Raw genomic sequence first — 22,521 nt, forward strand, 5'->3', positions numbered from 1 at the left:
AGGTTGCCCCACATTTCAGTCCCAATAGAATGACATGAATGCATTATATTCCGTTGGTCTTACACTAGTGTGATTTAGGATTTATATTAATACAATAGTTCATTTGTTTCTTCATAGTCACATTGGTGCTTTATCCAGGGTTAGCTATTATAAATCTAACTTTCTCAGGGATAATGGAACCACTTTCAACCTGCACTTTAACATCTCCATAATCAGGCATCACTTATAGGGCTCACTATATGCATTTTTTTTTGAGCCTGCCAAATTGCTCACCATTAGCACATATGTAATGGATGTTTAATTAATTGCTAACGGTATGAGATTTGACAGACACCCATTTGGACACAACACTAATACACATATACAATTTCTACAATGCCTACAAATGGGGCAAATTTTCCCCCTGCATTAGACTTGTAGGGGCCAATTCACTAAGGGTCAATAAAACAAGCGCTATTTATAGAATGCATTAAAAATTGTATCACTTCTTAGTTTTTGCGACTTAATGCTCGATTCACTAAAAGGACACGTGTCATAATTAAGCGTTATTTAACTCACAATAAGCGATTTTCTTGCGTTATTTCCCGCCGCGTGCGATATTTAGCGCACAATATTACGCACGTAACCATTACTTTCAGAAAACTGCTGTTCAGAAAATTACCATTTCCCTGAAAACTGGAGGATGCATTACTCTAGAGCCAACACATACTTGAAAAAATATGACTGCAAAGTCAGTGTTGTGTTGCCAAAAACTCACGAACCGCAATTTTCTTTAAGTACCGCCTGCCCCAAGTAGGTGTTAATATTCGCACAGATTAATGCAATATTTTGCGCATTCAACAATTTATATGCTTTTGTGAATCATGCGTTAGTACTATTTCTATTCACTAATTAAATAGAAATAACGCTTTGTGATGATGCGTTTTGTGCGCATGTGATATGTGGATTAACGCATGCGAAATGACTTTGATGAATCGGTTAATTATCGCATGCTTTTTAACGCAAAAAAACATTATCGACCTTTAGTGAATCGGCCCCATAGTGGATACAATGATGCTGGAATCTCATTAAAAATACTGTACAGGTGTGGAACCCATTATCCAGAATGCTCAGGATCTGGGGTTTTCAGGATAGTGGGTTTTTAGGTAATTTGGATCTCCATGCCTTAAATCCACTAAAGAATCATCAAATATTATTAAACCCAATAGGATTGTTCTGCCTCCATTAAGGATTAATTATACTAAATCTTAGTTAGGATCAAGTTCAAGCTACTGTTTTATTACTGAGAAAATTTAAACAATTTTAAAAATCTGAATTATTTGATTAAAATGAAGTTTATGGGAGTTTCTGGATAACAGATCCCATAGTGGCTGCTCCATTTTTTTATTTTGCGTTTGTCCCTGTTTGTAAATTAGTCTCGGTCACTATTGCCGTCCCATAAAATCAGTGCCTAGCCCCAGTGGTCTTAAAAAGTATTTATGGATGTGAACTACAATCCAAAAATATGTTTGATATAGGTTGTGTTTCACTTAGATTCATTTACTTTTCCCTCCTCTACAGCGGAGTGCCAGGAGTTAACTTGCTGAATTTCATTTGGTATATAATGAGGTGGTTTGCAGCATGTTCAGCTTCGTTCTTAATGTGAAAAAAAATTCAGACTAGACTGGATCCTGCCACAAAACAATATTAAATTACTGTATAGGATTTAGTTTTTGTTGTTTGTGCTGTCTTCATGGGTCACCTGACGTGAACTGTTGTTTACCACAAATAAACTACATGGCTTTATGCAAGAGTGTTGTCTCCCTGCCTGGTCTGTTCACATTATTCATGTATCTATTCAGCACATGCTTGCTATTCAGTTGTCTGTGCTTTCAATTAAATGCTCATTATTTATAGAACCTGTATAATGCTCACTGTACATTGATTTAATCAGATAAAGTGTACAAATAACAGTAGAGTAGAGCATGTCACAGCCAAAGGTCTCTTTAATTAAAGCAGCATCTGAGGTTTCCATAGCTTTGTAACATCCCTTCAATGCTGCATGTCACATTGCAAAAATGAGACCTTTGGGCTGTGTGCGGAACACACGCTGTTAGTTGCGTGTCAGAATGACTTTATCACTAGCTCAAATAAAAAAGAAAACTTTTTTTAAACTTACTTTTATGTCATCTTACTTAGCTTTTACCATGAGTTATACCAAAGGCTTGTACTATGACCTCGCACAACTAAAATATAATCATTAGATTTGTACCATTGTTCAGTTATTTCAGTTCTAAAAGCTTTAGCATGATTATGGGATGCACTTTACTGACCCCTAAGGGAAAATGTGCATGCCACTTTAGAATCATTTAGGTAATGAGCTTTCTTTCAGTAATTTATTGTTAATTCTTCTTCTGTTTTATATTGTTTAAATCTAAATTTTGTATATCTCAAAATATAATGCTTTATGTGATATTCATCTGTAGCCAAGTTCATCTTCTTACTGTTTTGTCCACTCGATGTTTGTCTCATAAGTCACATTAAAGTAAGCTATGACTTGGCCATAGTCTTAAAAAAGATCTTAATCCAAAAAAGTGAATTGGTGTAAACTAACACAAGAGTTTTGCTCTGAGCTTTTTTGCTATTTTTCGCAATGTAATATTGTTCATTACGCTGTAATGGCTAATTTTTTAAGGCATGCTTGAAGGTGGCGTAATCCTTTGGAGCAAACTTAACAATATTTTCATTATTACATACACCGTGCACTGTCGCAAACAATAACATTCACAAACTTTCTTCCACTGCCGAAAGTGATTGCTAAACAGTTTCTGCGTTCACAAAGCCCATGTAAAAAACGAGCAAAGACAAATTTGTTCTCACAGAGGCATGCATTTTCACATATTATTTTTTCACAAATATTTTTCTGTTACAGACTATTATAACATACCCCCCACAGTGTGCAAAGTGCAAAAAAAAGCCTTTTTTTTGCACTTTGTCTACTACGTGGGGCATTGTGCAAATAGCCACGAACCTCTGTGCTCTGATATGGACTACTATTTAAATCAAGTGCGCCCTGCACCTGCAAGTTAGGGAGCTGAAGTAGACACCGCTCGCATTGGGGCCCTGTACTTACAGTAAGGACAGGGCTGGGTCTTTTCATGATGCTCTATGCACAGAGTGCTGGGTTTTTAACCAAGTGCTCTATGCCGAGAGGCACACGTTCAATTAAATGAGCACTAATTGGTGTGCTCTTGCACCCCCTGAGTTGTAAATGCATCCTCATAAATGTCTATTCACTTTCTATGTACTACCTGTATTAAGTTAACCCTAGGGTTGCTTCCTTTCTGTTGATCCAAATATCTCAGAAACCAGTAAAAAAATGTACATTAATGTAAATGGCAAAAGTGCTCAGAAAATTTTTTATCAATTCATTTTTTGGGTTTACATACCTTTTAAATATTTCTCTGTAAGCCAGTTTTTTAACAGTAGATTTGCAGTCTTGAAGCAGCCAGTAATAACTGTGAATGAAAAGTAAAAATATGCTTGATTTTCTACACTACACAAGGGGGAGATTTACTAATCCACGAACGGTCCAAAGGCGTCCGAATGCGTATTTTCGTAATGATCAGTATTTTTGCGACTTTTTTGTTGCCATCGCGACTTGTTCGTATGTCACGCGATTTTTTCTGCTACTTTGTCGTCGCTGTCGCGAAAAAATCGGATTGGTTTTTCCGGCGCTTACTATCGCTCAACACGAAAAAATCGTGATGGCAACGAAATGGTCACACAAAATACGATAAAGTCATGACGGTGATGAAAAAGTTGCGACAAATACGAAAAATTGCGACGGCGGCGAAAAAGTCGCAAAATTTTCATTTCCAATACAATTTTTTCCCTTTCGGGATTCGGATTCGTGGATTAGTAAATCTGCCCCAAAATGTTACAATCATCTGTACTAAAACTAAAAATAATACATATATAAATCAAAATACAGTGATGGAAATATGTTTGCTAAATTTAGGTCATCTGCATCTACCAGCTACGTGGCACATTTACCTTTTGAACTTTAGAACATTATATGCCCTACACATACTTCCCTACACAAAATATGCTGTTATATATGCTGATCTCATAAAAAGGATTATACATGTACATCTAATATGTTAAAAAAGACAACAGACTATAGAAAGTATCCTCCAGGAATGCCTTAGGTATAGTACCGTAAGCATTTTTACCAGTCAGAAACCAAAGTGTGTGTTTTCTACCCATCAATTCACGCATGGGGAGCATTTGGCCTACAATAGAGGAGGCAGGAATAGAAGTTGTTGAGGTCTGGATTATAGAAATATATAAAGAGATGATAGATAGATAGATAGATAGATAGATAGATAGATAGATAGATAGATAGATGATAAATAGATACATAGATACATAGATAGATAGATAGATAGATAGATAGATATTGATTCCTAGCTTTTACATAATAATATGAGTGCTACTTAAGGCTGGGAATTAAATATCAAGGGTGTTCCAATCATAAAAAAACTATAGTGTCTGTATTTTCACTTCCCCCAGCAGTAACTATGCCATCTTCCTACTTACAGATAAAATAACACTTTGCTGAATATTTCCTGTTTGGCAAATGAGGCATTACATCATTAAATAAATTACTTTTGCATCCAAACTTTTTTGGAGGGGTCAAAACTGTCAAGCTGGGACACCATAAGCTAGAACAACTGAAAGGAAAATAAGGCAAGCCCAAAGTGTTTGTTTTTATTCCCCTTTAAATCCTTATTTTTGTGTTGATTTCAACAAACTCAAAACTAAGTTTCTGACTGCAGCAAAATGTTAGTGTTACTTTTTAATTTAAATACACAGTATTCATTCATCTTATCTTCACTGGATAATGGAAGCCACTCTCTTGTAGATATGCAGGAATGTGTTACTGGCTGAGAGCATATATCTCCTGCTGCGAATACTAGCATTGTCTGCCTGTCTTAACTGTAGAGAGCACCGTCAGAATAACTGATCTTATCACTGTGTGCTGTGAGTCACATTTAACTATGAAGAAACATTAAAGTCCCTCCATGAGATCATTGCAGCTCTTTATTTTTTTCTTTTATACAGATGTATAAATACTTTGTGTAACTTACAATTTGCTATATTGGAGATGGGTGGTAATCTATGAATTTAACAAATCGTTTCTCAGGCAGCACAAAGTAATGAAAATGTTTTTCTGAAGCATTTCCCATGCAATATAGAAGTTGCCATATTATTTTATTGCCAAGCAAATGTAATCTGCAGCTCGTTACATTTTACTGGATAGCCATATAAATAAGCAGTTAAGTATTCTTTGTAATTATGCATAAGGTAAAAAGATGCGTTTATGTCTAAGGTGTAGTTAATAGTGAATACATGTGTTTCTTTTGATTATTCTAGTTAAGGGTTTGAACTTATCTAAACAATTTACAGAACATGTTACCTGTTAAAGGGGAATATGACAGCCATTCCTTAGAAAAGCATTCCCCATTTGTGAGTTTCTGTTTGAAAAGTGTCTTAGAGAAGTACCTCTCTGGCATGTGCCGAACCTGGCTCAGCGTAGAGAGCTTAGATACACACATGCCTGGATCTGCATGCATCAAGCTGCAAACACGCACCTTGCCTACCTTTTTCTCCCAGGAGATGCACCCAACTGTAACCAGCAGTGCAAATAAAAATAAATATGAAAAGAAAATAGATATAATAATTGAAAAGCAGCTAGATGGGCTAGATAATTTGCTCCTGCTCTTGATATGTTTGGTGTATAGGTTGGAGAGCCTTTAGACTGTAACATCCACTGGGGCAATGGAAATTGATGTACAATTTTAGTAAAGAACTGTGACATATAGTATGCTGGTATCTATATAAATAAAAGATAATAATACCAAACCAGCTTTATTACTTAAGTAATCTTTCCACTTTCTGAACTTTGTTCTTTTTCCAACAAATCAATTTATAGTCAGTGGTGTCAATTTGAATCCTTGATATGATGAGTTGACTTACTAAACTGCATATTACATAAACAATACTGCACACATGCATTTTTGCAATACTATTATTCATTTGACAGCAAAGCTAAAAGCAAAATGTGTACATTTTAATAGACCATCATTTTTTAACATTTGTATACAACATAACTAAAACACATTCCTTTATGAAACAATCCTGTGTCTCTTGGCACTGCTTTTATGAAGAAATACGCAAGGTTGTTTTCCTTGTGGCTTCATATGTCACAGTTCCATTTCCTGAATAGTGCATACAGTAACACACAGTGATTTTATAAGCAAGGGGGAACATTATATGGATGCTTTGGGAAGTTAGATGCCAGATGTCAGTCGCCCTTAACTGAAAATGACCATTAAAGTTCTGAAACGAATGTGTAGTGTTTCCTGTGCATAACAGAAATAACATGATGATGTTTTTACCTGCCCTGCAATATCTTCTTGACTCTGAATGAAAAAGAACATTTTAAAATGATTTTTTTTTCAGAAAAAAGGTGAAATGGGGATGGATTATGATGAAATGTGCACAATACTTCAATATATTGGATTTATATTGGATTGGTAAGTAGAGCCTGCTGAGCTTGGCTTAAAATAAGACTTCCAAAGAATGAAATAGCAAAAACCTTTATTATTTTTTTACTGGATTGTATGGCATTTACTTAGACGAGGACAAAGAAAATCTGTCGTAGACATTTGTATTGAAAAAGAACGTGAAAAAGGATGAAAATAATTATTTATTTTATGCTTTAAAATCAGAAGGTTATACAGTGAAATTAACTAAAGGATATATTTTAGTATTTAGTAATACTGAAGTAATTATTGGTTTTTTTTTTTAAATGAAACAATACCTTTTAGGTAACTAAGCTACAATACTATTTTGAATTTTTCAATGCTTAAATGTTTTTTGGTATATTTAGGGTATTGTGCACCAAATTACAGAAAGATCCCATATTCAGAAAATCACAGATCTCAAGCATTCCAGGTGTCCCGGGCTACTCATGGTTTTTGGAGCCAAGATTAGAAGGCATCGCTTTTGCACCTTCTTATATTGGAACAGCACCTGAAAATGATAACAGGACTGGCCACACGAAGGAGTGTCAGACGTGCTATAACAGCAGGAATGTACTTCCATAGCGTTGTGTTTGAAAATGAGGCAGTATCAGAGTAAGGAACAAGCTGAGGTCAGAGGCTGGCAGCAGAGCAGAGATGCAGAATCCAAAAACATGCAAGTGGTCAACCAGGAACAACACCATAGAGGAAATCCAAAAAACAGGCTGAGTTAGTAACAATGCAGGTAACAGAGGTAAAGGCTAAGTTTCTGCTTGGTGGGCAACAATCACTCTACAAGGCTAGTAAAATCCAAGCACCTGTTTAAATGTATTTTATGCGTATTTCCCTGTTAATGCATATCACACACGCATGCAAAAGCCCTGAAAACTACACAAGGGTGATGCCAGAAGACAAGACACTTTTCACTTCCCCTTCTTTGAAGGAATACTGATGAAGACAGAACAATATCCTACACTGCAAGTGTATTGCTTGTTATATCCTTTGTGTTTTGGCAATTTAATCTCCTCACAGAGATCGTATTTGCTACCATAAATAATATATCAATGTGCACATGTCTGTATTCTCCTCTGATATAGTTTTCATTATTTCCAAATAGTCATGGTTTTGGTGTCTAAATTGTATTACCAGTAATGTAACAGTGCTGTTCACTGGTGGCCTAAACACCTTATAGCCAGGGTAGTAATCAGCAACTGGCAAAACAACTTAAAAGAACCAAAAAGGACTGGAAACGATGCCAGAGGACACATAAAAGGATGAAGCTGAGGTATAATCAAGTGCATGCCAGATGTCTATCATGCATTTTAATTTTCCTTTTCTGAACAAGTCAACTGGACATTGATAGTAACAAGCAAGGAATGCACTTTTATAATTCAGTGTACTGTATATGTGTATAATACTGTGAAGAATTTAAAATAAAATAATATAAAATATAATTAGGCATCTAGAGTCAATGTAATACCACTCCCTTTCTCTTTCTGTGCTAGAAGTGAAGCTGTTGCAGGAGCTCCTTATCCATTCATGGACTAAGGGGAACCTGAAAGAAAAGATAGACAGAAAGATAAGACAATTTTGTCGATTACACAGTACACAAATACAGCCAGACAGAGGGAATGCTTATAAGACAGAAGCTGAGCAGCATACTTAAGACACATTTTTTTTAAGATTTGTTAGGTAAGGGTCAGTGTACCTGAAATCGCTGGCACTTGAGGACTCTCATAATATGCTCAATCAGAGAAGGAAGCTTTATTGATTTGGTGCACAGTGCATAGAATACATCTGCATTCAACAGCTTATGGACAATTGTCTAATACTGCTAACATCACTATTAAATGATATACTCTTCTTACAAACACCATTACTATATTATCATTTCTAGTCTATTCACTAGTCATTTATTATTACATGCAATCAAGATAATCACGTTTAGTTATTTAATTACACACTTAATGCTAATTCTAGCCCTAAACCTGATTAATTACTTATAATTTGAAGTAAACTATTTCTATTAACTAAGCTTGAAAAATATACAGTTTATACTGCAGTTCTATAAGCTACAGTAGTAAACAGTAAATTCTAGGGCACTAAATGTGTGTTTATAAATTACAGACATTTACCGGACAGGTGGCAGCCCTATGTGTTGATGTAATTGTCATGGGAATAAGCATCACAACTGGGTTGGAAAGCTAGTATTTAAAAAAGTTGTAAAAAGGTTGCCAAGGAAATGATTCATACCATTAGGAACTTAAGGGAAGGAAGCAGTGGGCAAAGAATCCATCCCAGAAGAAGTTGACACTGGCAAAATGCATCAGGTGTGACGCACTTCCAGTCTTATCAGATAAGTGACTGATAAGCTCTCTTTCTATGCATCTATGTAAGTGCATTAATTGGATATCTTATCTATTTAAATAAAACAGATTTACAATATGGGTGCTGTTTCCTAAAGCTTCCCACAGTATAAGGGCTCTGGCACACGGGGAGATTAGTCGCCCGTGACAAATCTCCCTGTTCAGTGAAATCGCGCAAGTTGCATCGAGAGGAAACTTGCACGATTTCAGTGAAATCGCGCCGCCGCGTATGCCATCCCATGTATGCCATCCCGCCGGTGGGATGGAAATCTGGGGAGATTAGTCGCCTGAGACATGGGAGATTTGTTGCGGGCGACTAATCTCCCCGTGTGCCAGAGCCCTAAGAAGTACATGTGGTTTATGAGATGTGCATTTCTGAATTTTGAATATACAACACTTATTTGAGGCTAAAGCACATACTATTTTTCTTATAGACACAGAATCTGTAGCAGTTGTGGGGGTACTGCATATTTATTTTGCAATACTGTGCTCAGTATTGTTTTATTTTTATTTTCCTGCAGCCCACAGAGCTGATTCCCTGTATATTCTGATTTGGTGGTCCAGTAAAGGAGCAGGAAAAAAATCATAGAGAAAATAAGAGTTGACTTTCTTTTTTACTTGTTTTATTATAGCTGAAGATGAGAGTGAGAACAGGACAAAAACCTGGATATGGAGTGATCCTAAAAATAACCATCTAGTCGTACACTGCCTGTAGCCAATGAACTTTTAATAACAGCATAATTTACATTTCAGAAAAGGAGACTGAAGTTGGGATAGAACTGCACTACAGTAGAAATAGCAATACACACAGTAACAGAACACATAAAGTGAGAAAAAACTGTGTAATTAAAAATTGCTACAGTAGCATTCTAGGTATACCCCATATGTTTCCATTCTAGGTATTCATATTAAATTATATTATTATTATTATTACATTACATTTTAATATTAAATTTCTTTTTCTATTACATATATATATATATATATATATATATATATATATAAACTTATATAATACTGTCACCGCACTCATCCATAATGCGAACCCCGGTGCTCCGCAACTTCAGGACGCCGCTACGTCCCTCCACCATACAAAATTTGAAAAAGATGCAGCACACGGGTTACTTGCAAAAAAAGTGTATTAAAAAGAATCACATCACATATGTGATGTGATTCTTTTTAATACACTTTTTTTGCAAGTAACCCGTGTGCTGCATCTTTTTCAAATTTTATATATATACAGGTCCTTTTCAAAAAATTAGCATATTGTGATAAAGTTCATTATTTTCTGTAATGTACTGATAAACATTAGACTTTCATATATTTTAGATTCATTACACACAACTGAAGTAGTTCAAGCCTTTTCTTGTTTTAATATTGATGATTGTGGCATACAGCTCATGAAAACCCAAAATTCCTATCTCAAAAAATTAGCATATTTCATCCGCCCAATAAAAAAAAAGTGTTTTTAATACAAAAAAAGTCAACCTTCAAATAATTATGTTCAGTTATGCACTCAATACTTGGTCGGGAATCCTTTTGCAGAAATGACTGCTTCAATGTGGCGTGGCATGGAGGCAATCAGCCTGTGGCACTGCTCAGGTGTTATGGAGGCCCAGGATGCTTCAATAGCGGCCTTAAGCTCATCCAGAGTGTTGGCTCTTGTGTCTCTCAACTTTCTCTTCACAATATCCCACAGATTCTCTATGGGGTTCAGGTCAGGAGAGTTGGCAGGCCAATTGAGCACAGTAATACCATGGTCAGTAAACCATTTACCAGTGGTTTTGGCACTGTGAGCAGGTGCCAGGTTGTGCTGAAAAATGAAATCTTCATCTCCATAAAGCTTTTCAGCAGATGGAAGCATGAAGTGCTCCAAAATCTCCTGATAGCTAGCTGCATTGACCCTGCCCTTGATAAAACACAGTGGACCAACACCAGCAGCTGACATGGCACCCCAGACCATCACTGACTGTGGGTACTTGACACTGGACTTCAGGCATTTTGGCATTTCCCTCTCCCCAGTCTTCCTCCAGACTCTGGCACCTTGATTTCCGAATGACATACTTTGGACCACTGAGCAACAGTCCAGTGCTGCTTCTCTGTAGCCCAGGTCAGGCGCTTCTGCCGCTGTTTCTGGTTCAAAAGTGGCTTGACCTGGGGAATGCGGCACCTGTAGCCCATTTCCTGCACACGCCTGTACACGGTGGCTCTGGATGTTTCTACTCCAGACTCAGTCCACTGCTTCCGCAGGTCCCCCAAGGTCAGGAATCGGTCCTTCTCCACAATCTTCCTCAGGGCCCAGTCACCTCTTCTCGTTGTGCAGCATTTTCTGCCACACTTTTTCCTTCCCACAGACTTCCCACTGAGGTGCCTTGATACAGCACTCTGGGAACAGCCTATTCATTCAGAAATTTCTTTCTGTGTCTTACCCTCTTGCTTGAGGGTGTCAATGATGGCCTTCTGGACAGCAGTCAGGTCGGCAGTCTTACCCATGATTGCGGTTTTGAGTAATGAACCAGGCTGGGAGTTTTTAAAAGCCTCAGGAATCTTTTGCAGGTTTTTAGAGTTAATTTGTTGATTCAGATGATTAGGTTAATAGCTCGTTTAGAGAACCTTTTCATGATATGCTAATTTTTTGAGATAGGAATTTTGGGTTTTCATGAGCTGTATGCCACAATCATCAATATTAAAACAAGAAAAGGCTTGAACTACTTCAGTTGTGTGTAATGAATCTAAAATATATGAAAGTCTAATGTTTATCAGTACATTACAGAAAATAATGAACTTTATCACAATATGCTAATTTTTTGAAAAGGACCTGTATATATATATATATATTATATATTATATATATATTATATTATATATATATTATATATATATATATATTATATATATATATATATTATATATATATATATATATATATATATTGCATTGACATTTTACTTCCTAGCTGGGGCCATCCAAGGTATATCTTTTAGAGCCCACAAGGTGAAGGCTCAATTTTTACGTACTAAGTTCCCCAGTACATATCTCCTAATAATACTGCAGAGTTCCCAGTTCTGCCAGATTTCCAACAGTAAATTGGAGCACAATCAGTGTATCAGCAAAGGGTTACACTTGAAACATTTTGAGTGTGATTGCTTTTATTGCCAGGGGCAGAAAGCTTGCTGCCAAAAACTGCATTTAGGTTACTAATAAATAAGCCTGTGTGGGGTTGTTATACCAATAGGAATGCTTATTCTTCAGCAACTAAATGGTAACTGGAAATCTTGATGATTCATTTGTCAAGTAACTTGCAAGGCTGTCTACAAATAAAAAAAACATAATCTGCCCCATGTCAAATGTAAATGGAGTAATTATACAAGGCAGGATGTCTGTTTCCAGGGTTTACCCAAATCTGTTATGTGAGCTAGGCTAATTTATTTGCAACATTATTATTTAGTAAATTAGATGTAATGAACCACAGTAACTTGTAGAAAACAGTATTCTCTATTAGAATGTACGACTATAAAAGCATCTAATGAGAATGTAGATAATTTAATTGATGCTTAAGAAAAAATTTAATTATGCTGTGGTTTTCCCATTGCTCACTGTTTTAGCGTGATTTACATAATATATCTGTGCAATTTAAAGACAATAAGGGAACAAGTTTTAGAAACATATTGCTCCTGTTCATATATTTATGAGACAGAAACTTTTAGAAATACATATAAATAAAAAGTATACGATGTTTAATGTCTCAGTCTATATACTATTGTATTTTATTTTATTAAAGGATAAAATGTTCTGATATTTGTGTACTAATATCAAATAAATATCAGTGGACCTTCAAAAGGGCCCATATGTACTAAGTGCTGCTATAACTCTTACAGAATATGATCACCACAAATGTCAGTACCAATAAACAATCTGTAATTTAGCTATATGAGATAGCAGATTTGGGGGTGCCCATATGGTGCAGTAATACACAGTTACTAAATAACAATTAGCTTTGATCTTTTTACTGCTGTTAAAATAATGAAAACTACTGTCTAATTGTTCATGATGGTTTACGGTGCACATCTGCTGTTAGCAAATTAGAAGCAACTCAATATAATTTATAAAATGTGAATATGTTCAAGCACACCACAATATCCACTCCACATTTAGGAGAAGATTTATGATTGCTTGTGCCTTTCAGCTCGAGCAATCAAAAAGGAAACCCTGCAGGAGTTAAGGAACCCAAGCAGGCTTTATTAAATAAAAACAAAAGTTTGGCACCTAAAACTGTTGAACTTTTTCTTTTTTCTTTTACACTTTTTATTGATGCTTTTAAACAAAAATTGTAACTAAGTTGTCATTTGGCAGTTTACATTTATCTTTATAGTAAATTGGTTACTTACAAAATGGTAAATAAAGAAACAACTTGCAGACATATATCAATGCGGATCACACCTATAATCAGGCAAATGCATTTCTGTATATCAGTCATGTATAAATAAACGCATTTTTATATGTTTTTCTTTCTGGAGAGAGGCTTTCAGCCACTCCATGTGAAACAAATGAAACAATGGTATTGAGCGGGGTTGCTTTTCTATCCACATCTGTAAGACAGATTTGCGAGCGACTGCTGCTGTAACAAATAGTAATTTTCTGCTTCCCTATTTGGTGTTTGATAAGGTAGGAATGCCGACAATTGTGACAATGGAACATAGTTAAGTAAATTTTCTGTAGCGTAGAGAATTTTTGATATCCAAAAAGTTTTAATGTATGGGCAGACAATTAAACAAATCTGCTTCAGGAGAGTTACATTTAGGGCAATTGTGACCGAGTCATGTGAAATCGGTGTAGCTGAATTGGAGAATAGTAAGCTCTGTGAAAGATTTTTAAATGCATTTCTCTGTAAGATGACATTGGAAGACATTTATATGCATAGTGCAGTGGCTTGAGAATATCCGAGATTTGCAATAGGGAGAATTTGGAAAGCCACTTACTAGGTCGCTTATGAGAAGAGGTGTAGGATATTGGTTTGTATAGTATCTTATAACCTACTGATATTGCTTTTGCAATAAGAGGGGGGTGATTTAGATATACATCAAGGGGTTTGCATAGTCCCAATTTGATAGTAATTTTAAAATTTTGCTGGTATTGCTTTGGGCATGGAGAAAAGCTAGTAAATTACTACTAGAGAGTACAGGATATTTTTCTTTAGCCTGTATAAATGTTAGTGGCTTTTGATTTGTATCATTTGTAAGATATCTCAGAAGCAGATTTATTATGCTGTGTAAAAAATGGCGACAAAATTCGCCACATATTGCCAGGCTTTGCCACATAAAAAACGGTGTAAAATTGGCATAATCTTTTTATGCACTTTTTCTTTAACTGGAACTTATGTAAAATAATGGCGTAAAATCTGTTGTTTGGACGGTAAACTCTCCATTTATTTTACACAGCTTTTTATACCACTTTTTTGGTGAATTTCATTTTACACAGCATAATAAATAGTCCCCTTAATCTCGTAACACCTCTCTTGCACCAAAAATGAAAGGGGTATGTGACTGAGCCTTCTTGAAATTCCTCATTTTGTATCAGGGGAAAGTGAAGAGAATGTTTGCTGTTTAACCCATATTGTTTACGTATGATGTGCCATGTTTGCCAAGTCGTGTAAAGTAAAGGATAGTCTGTCCAGGTGTCTAAAAGTTCATGTTTATTTTTGTGCAAGAAATAAGCTGGATTTATTGAACGCAAAGATTGGGTATAGATAGAAGTCCCATTTAACCAGTCCAGCAAAACCCTCAAATTATATTTCCTAATTCAGGAAGATTACATCTAGCATTAGTATATAATTGTTGTAATTTAGACTTATATGGGGCTTCTTCCCATTCTAAATAAACAAGTGAAAGTAGAGTTGAGTGATTTTATATCCTTTGTGCTAAAAGCAAGGTCGGCCATAGTGGGCCCCGGCGTCCCAGACCCGACCCTTGCCAGCGCTCCCACTGCCCAACCATTCCTCCCCTGACGTGTTAAATTTACACGCATTCAGAGAAGGACGTCGGGTGGGAGCCCCTGCAGGGGGGGGGGGACGAAGCCCCGGGGGGCCCTGCACCCCCCAATCCGACCCTTTGAGAGTCAATGGCTCTAACGTAGAACCTATCCTAGTGCACAGAGGAACTAGACCCTTTTAATGCTATAGTTCAGTTCATATTGTTGTGTCCATTTAATGATTTTAGAGCAATCAGTATATCCTACTCAGCCACCTCACCCCTAGCAAAAAAAAAAAAAAAAAAATACAACACTGTTAAGAAATATCTAATTACTCTCTTGTGCCTCCCTGTCTTTATGTGTTTTTCTTTTCCAGCAATTTGCCCTTTATTCAGGACTTAATCCCCTTTCAATGCTTCTGAGTGCAGCACTCTATATCGTGTACCAGATGTGCCAACGAAGACATACACTTTACACTGAACAATGGGTAAGGTGTTAAGTGAATTGTGCATCTGCCAAGTTTGGCATTATCCATTTTATATGATTCATTTATTGTATAGATAAACAGAATAAAAGTAAAACAGCAGCATTTAAAAGTGATTCAGAACCGAATCAGTCCATTTGCTGACATGGACGCACCACAACAAACCAGTCTAGCAACAAATCCCTGTCCAACAACTATTGTAAAGTGTTGTAATCCCCTCTAGTCATTTTTTATGCTTACTTTCAAAGCACACAAATAAAAAATGGCAGCAGTGAATGATGCATTACCACAGATGCACCTATGCTAAAAACATCTGCACTGTGTGAAGTCCCTAAGGACTACAATTGTGAGATTTCCCTTGTAGCCAAAACCACTTTGGACTAATTAATACTCAATAACCTTTCTCTTAACAATAACAAGACTTTTTTTTCTTTATTGGAAAGAATTGTTTGTATTAAAAATGAAATTTCCAAAGTGAAAATAAAAATTATCTGGTGACATTTCCTTACTGTGTACTAGAAAGGTGCCTTCTTTTGATGTGCAGATTGAGAAAGGTGTCATGGGAAATAAATAACCTGCTTTATTCCCACCTCTTGTGGCACAGGGTATGGATAACTGAATTAATAATATTGCATTGTAGAAAAGAGAGTCTGCAACATTGATTTTTTTTTATTATTCCCTTTTTGTACTGCACCATGGAAACTATGGGTCCTTTATAAATAAGCAGTAATGATTGAAATATTGTTGTATCCAAACCATGAGTTCATTAGTTATGAAGCAGAAAGATCCAATTCAGCTTGATTTTTTTTTTTGTCTAAATTCCCTTGTTTCCCAAATGATTTACAGTTGCTACAGTGTTGTCATGTACATAAGCCTTTATTATAAGTTTGAAGATTTATCAAAGCTGTATGGAAGTAAAGTGCTGTTCTTACTGCAATGGCCTTATTAATACAATTGTATGTATGCTGTATCTCTTATACATATACAGTATATTATATGGAGTTCAAACATGCAGTTAAATATACAGTATCTTTCAGGAAGCCACGCCAAATCCTAGTCTATTATGGAGCTCGCTTTTGTGCTGGCTGCACCAAGGTGTTCTGCACTGAATTGTACACAGATGCTTGTGCTTTCTTCTATTGAACTGAATTATAAACAAGTGCCTGTGTCTTCTTGCATCAGATTATATAAACAACGTATGTACTAGGAGTCACAAAGGAATACAGTAGCTACTCTGTGTGTGTTTAAAAAATGTCTCTCAGTAGAGATCAAAATGTTGGTTCAAAAAAAAAATTATTTTCCTTTAGAAAATATATGTACGTGCAGTGTAATCAATGCTTTATATGTATTACTTGGTCTAAAAAGGAATGCTATACTTTATATATATATTCCCGGACCAGCACTCCCTTTTTGATAAAGTGTTATTTATTTCACACAGATTAGACAGTATCTATCTATATCTACAGTAACTGTCTCTGTGCCGCAATGGTATCTTCCAGCCTTTGCCCAGGCTGAGATATATAACTATCTTTAGGCTGCAATGGTATCTTCCAGCCTTTTCCCTGGCTGAGATATGTAACTGTCTCTGCGCTGCAATGGTATCTTCCAGACTTTGCCCAGGCTGAGATATGTAACTGTCTGTAGGATGCTATTGTATCTTCCAGCCTTTCCCCATCTGAGATATGTAATTGTCTCTAGGATGCAATGGTATCTTCCAGCCTTTGTCCAGGCTGAGAGGTGTAACTGTCTCTAGGCTGCAATGGTATCTTCCAGCCTTTGCCCAGGCTGAGATATGTAACTATCTCTAGGCTTCAATGGTATCTTCCAGCCTTTGCCCAGGCTGAGATATGTTACTGTCTCTGTGCTGCAATGGTATCTTCCAGCCTTTGTCCAGGCTGAGATATGTAACTGTCTCTAGGCTGCAATGGTATCTTCCAGCCTTTGTCCAGGCTGAGATATATTACTGTCTCTAGGATGCAGTGGTATCTTCCAGCCTTTGTACAGGCTGAGAGATGTAACTGTCTCTAGGATGCAATGGTATCTTCCAGCCATTGTCCAGGCTGAGAGATGTAACTGTCTCTAGGATGCAATGGTACCTTCCAGCCTTTGTCCAGGCTCAGAGATGTAACTGTCTCTAGGATGCAATGGTATCTTCCAGCCTTTGTCCAGGCTGAGAGATGTAACTGTCTCTAGCATGCAATGGTATCTTCCAGCCTTTGTCCAGGCTGACAGATGGAACTGTCTCTAGGCTGCAATGGTATCTTCCAGCCTTTGTCCATGCTGAGAAATGTAACTGTCTCTAGGATGCAATGGTATCTTCCAGCCTTTGTCAAGGCTGTGAGATGTAACTGTCTCTAGGATGCAATGGTACCTTCCAGCCTTTGTCCAGGCTCAGAGATGTAACTGTCTCTAGGATGCAATGGTATCTTCCAGCCTTTGCACAGGTTGAGATATGTAACTGTCTCTAGGCTGCAATGGTATCTTCCAGCCTTTGTCCAGGCTGAGAGAAATAACTGTCTCTAGGATGCAATGGTACCTTCCAGCCTTTGTCCAGGCTGAGAGATGTAACTGTCTCTAGGATGCAATGGTATCTTCCAGCCTTTGCCCAGGCTGAGATATGTAACTGTCTCTGCGCTGCAATGGTATCTTCCAGCCTTTGCCAAGGCTAAAATATATAACTATCTTTAGGCTGCAATGGTATCTTCTAGCCTTTTCCCTGGCTGAGATATGTAACTGTCTCTGAGCTGCAATGGTATCTTCCAGCCTTTGCCCTGGCTGAGATATGTAACTGTCTCTGTGCTGCAATGGTATCTTCCAGCCTTTGTCCAGGCTGAGAGGTGTAACTGTCTCTAGGCTGCAATGGTATCTTCCAGCCTTTGCCCAGGCTGAGAGGTGTAACTGTCTCTAGGTTGCAATGGTATCTTCCAGCCTTTGCCAAGGCTGAGATATGTTACTGTCTCTGTGCTGCATTGGTATCTTCCAGCCTTTGTCCAGGCTGAGATATGTAACTGTCTCTAGGATGCAATGGTATCTTCCAGCCTTTGTCCAGGCTGAGATATGTAACTGTCTCTAGGATGCAATGGTATCTTCCAGCCTTTGTCCAGTCTGAGAGGTGTAACTGTCTCTAGGCTGCAATGGTATCTTCCATCGTTTGCCCAGGCTAAGATATGTAACTGTCTCTCGGCTGCAATGGTATCTTCCACCCTTTTCCCAGGCTGAGATATGTAACTGTCTCTAGGCTGCAATGGTATCTTCCAGCCTTTGCCCAGGCTGAGATATGTAACTGTCTCTAGGCTGCAATGGTATCTTCCAGCCTTTGCACAGGCTGAGATATGTAACTGTCTCTAGGATGCAATGGTATCTTCCAGCCTTTGTCAAGGCTGTGAGATGTAACTGTCTCTAGGATGCAATGGTACCTTCCAGCCTTTGTCCAGGCTCAGAGATGTAACTGTCTCTAGGATGCAATGGTATCTTCCAGCCTTTGCACAGGTTGAGATATGTAACTGTCTCTAGGCTGCAATGGTATCTTCCAGCCTTTGTCCAGGCTGAGAGAAATAACTGTCTCTAGGATGCAATGGTACCTTCCAGCCTTTGTCCAGGCTGAGAAATGTAACTGTCTCTAGGATGCAATGGTATCTTCCAGCCTTTGCCCAGGCTGAGATATGTAACTGTCTCTGCGCTGCAATGGTATCTTTTAGCCTTTGCCAAGGCTAAAATATATAACTATCTTTAGGCTGCAATGGTATCTTCCAGCCTTTTCCCTGGCTGAGATATGTAACTGTCTCTGAGCTGCAATGGTATCTTCCAGCCTTTGCCCTGGCTGAGATATGTAACTGTCTCTGTGCTGCAATGGTATCTTCCAGCCTTTGTCCAGGCTGAGAGGTGTAACTGTCTCTAGGCTGCAATGGTATCTTCCAGCCTTTGCCCAGGCTGAGAGGTGTAACTGTCTCTAGGTTGCAATGGTATCTTCCAGCCTTTGCCAAGGCTGAGATATGTTACTGTCTCTGTGCTGCATTGGTATCTTCCAGCCTTTGTCCAGGCTGAGATATGTAACTGTCTCTAGGATGCAATGGTATCTTCCAGCCTTTGTCCAGGCTGAGATATGTAACTGTCTCTAGGATGCAATGGTATCTTCCAGCCTTTGTCCAGTCTGAGAGGTGTAACTGTCTCTAGGCTGCAATGGTATCTTCCAGCCTTTGTACAGGCTAAGATATGTAACTGTCTCTCGGCTGCAATGGTATCTTCCACCCTTTTCCCAGGCTGAGATATGTAACTGTCTCTAGGCTGCAATGGTATCTTCCAGCCTTTGCCCAGGCTGAGATATGTAACTGTCTCTAGGCTGCAATGGTATCTTCCAGCCTTTGTACAGGCTGAGATATGTAACTGTCTCTAGGATGCAATGGTATCTTCCAGCCTTTGCACAGGCTGAGATATGTAACTGTCTCTAGGCTGCAATGGTATCTTCCAGCCTTTGTCCAGGCTCAGAGATGTAACTGTCTCTAGGATGCAATGGTATCTTCCAGCCTTTGTCCAGGCTGAGAGATGTAACTGTCTCTAGCATGCAATGGTATCTTCCAGCCTTTGTCCAGGCTGACAGATGTAACTGTCTCTAGGCTGCAATGGTATCTTCCAGCCTTTGTCCATGCTGAGAAATGTAACTGTCTCTAGGATGCAATGGTATCTTCCAGCCTTTGTCAAGGCTGTGAGATGTAACTGTCTCTAGGATGCAATGGTACCTTCCAGCCTTTGTCCAGGCTCAGAGATATAACTGTCTCTAGGATGCAATGGTATCTTCCAGCCTTTGCACAGGTTGAGATATGTAACTGTCTCTAGGCTGCAATGGTATCTTCCAGCCTTTGTCCAGGCTTAGAGAAATAACTGTGTCTAGGATGCAATGGTACCTTCCAGCCTTTGTCCAGGCTGTGAGATGTAACTGTCTCTAGGATGCAAAGGTATCTTCCAGCCTTTGCCCAGGCTGAGATATGTAACTGTCTCTGCGCTGCAATGGTATCTTCCAGCCTTTGCCAAGGCTAAAATATATAACTATCTTTAGGCTGCAATGGTATCTTCCAGCCTTTTCCCTGGCTGAGATATGTAACTGTCTCTGAGCTGCAATGGGATCTTCCAGCCTTTGCCCAGGCTGAGATATGTAACTGTCTCTAGGATGCAATGGTATCTTCCAGCCTTTGCCCAGGCTGAGATATGTAACTGTCTCTGTGCTGCAATGGTATCTTCCAGCCTTTGTCCAGGCTGAGAGGTGTAACTGTCTCTAGGCTGCAATGGTATCTTCCAGCCTTTGCCCAGGCTGAGAGGTGTAACTGTCTCTAGGCTGCAATGGTATCTTCCAGCCTTTGCCCAGGCTGAGATATGTAACTGTCTCTAGGTTGCAATGGTATCTTCCAGCCTTTGCCAAGGCTGAGATATGTTACTGTCTCTGTGTTGCATTGGTATCTTCCAGCCTTTGTCCAGGCTGAGATATGTAACTGTCTCTAGGATGCAATGGTATCTTCCAGCCTTTGTCCAGGCTGAGATATGTAACTGTCTCTAGGATGCAATGGTATCTTCCAGCCTTTGTCCAGTCTGAGAGGTGTAACTGTCTCTAGGCTGCAATGGTATCTTCCATCGTTTGCCCAGGCTAAGATATGTAACTGTCTCTCGGCTGCAATGGTATCTTCCACCCTTTTCCCAGGCTGAGATATGTAACTGTCTCTAGGCTGCAATGGTATCTTCCAGCCTTTGCCCAGGCTGAGATATGTAACTGTCTCTAGGCTGCAATGGTATCTTCCAGCCTTTGCCCAGGCTGAGATATGTAACTGTCTCTAGGATGCAATGGTATCTTCCAGCCTTTGCACAGGCTGAGATATGTAACTGTCTCTAGGCTGCAATGGTATCTTCCAGCCTTTGTCCAGGCTGAGATATGTAACTGTCTCTGCGCTGCAATGGTATCTTCCAGCCTTTGCCCAGGCTAAAATATATAACTATCTTTAGGCTGCAATGGTATCTTCCAGCCTTTTCCCTGGCTGAGATATGTAACTGTCTCTGAGCTGCAATGGTATCTTCCAGCCTTTGTCCAGGCTGAGATATGTAACTGTCTCTGTGCTGCAATGGTATCTTCCAGCCTTTGCCCAGGCTGATATATGTAATTGTCTCTAGGATGCAATGGTATCTTCCAGCCTTTGTCCAGGCTGAGAGATGTAACTGTCTCTAGGCTGCAATGGAATCTTCCAGCCTTTGTCCAGGCTGAGAGATGTAACTGTCTCTAGGATGCAATGGTATCTTCCAGCCTTTGTCCAGGCTGAGAGATGTAACTGTCTCCCTGCTGCAATGGTATCTTCCAGCCTTTGCCCAGTCTGAGATATATAACTATCTCTAAGCTGCAATGGTATCTTCTAGCCTTTCTCCAGGCCTAGAGATGTAACTATCTCTAGGCAGCAATGGTATCTTTCAGCCTTTGCCCAGGCTGAGATATGTAACTGTCTCTAGACTGCAATGTTATCTTCCAGCCTTTATCCAGGCTGAGATATGTAACTGTCTCTAGGCTGCAATGGTATCTTCCAGCCTTTGTCCAGGCTGAGAGATGTAACTGTCTCTAGGATGCAATGGTATCTTCCAGCCTTTGTCCAGGCTGAGAGATTTAACTGTCTTTAGGATGCAATGGTATCTTCCAGCCTTTGTCCAGGCTTAGAGATGTAACTGTCTCTAGGATGCAATGGTTTCTTCCAGCCTTTGTACAGGCTGAGAGATGTAACTGTCTCTAGGATGCAATGGTATCTTCCAGCCTTTGTCCAGGCTGAGAGATGCAACTGTCTCTAGGCTACAATGGTATCTTCCAGCCTTTGTCCAGGCTTAGAGATGTATTTGTCTCTAGGCTGCAATGGTATCTTTCAGCCTTTGTCCAGGCTGAGAGAAGTATCTGTCTCTAGGATGCAATGGTTTCTTCCAGCCTTTGTCCAGGCTGACAGATATAACTGTCTCTAGGCTGCAATGGTATCTTCCAGCCTTTGTCCAGGCTGAGAGATGTAACTGTCTCTAGGCTGCAATGGTATCTTCCAGCCTTTTTCCAGGCTGAGAGATGTAACTGTCTCTAGGATGCAATGGTATCTTCCAGCCTTTTTCCAGGCTGAGAGATGTAACT

Source organism: Xenopus tropicalis, chromosome 8, assembly GCF_000004195.4.
Source record: "Xenopus tropicalis strain Nigerian chromosome 8, UCB_Xtro_10.0, whole genome shotgun sequence".
NCBI classification, from domain to species: domain Eukaryota; kingdom Metazoa; phylum Chordata; class Amphibia; order Anura; family Pipidae; genus Xenopus; species Xenopus tropicalis.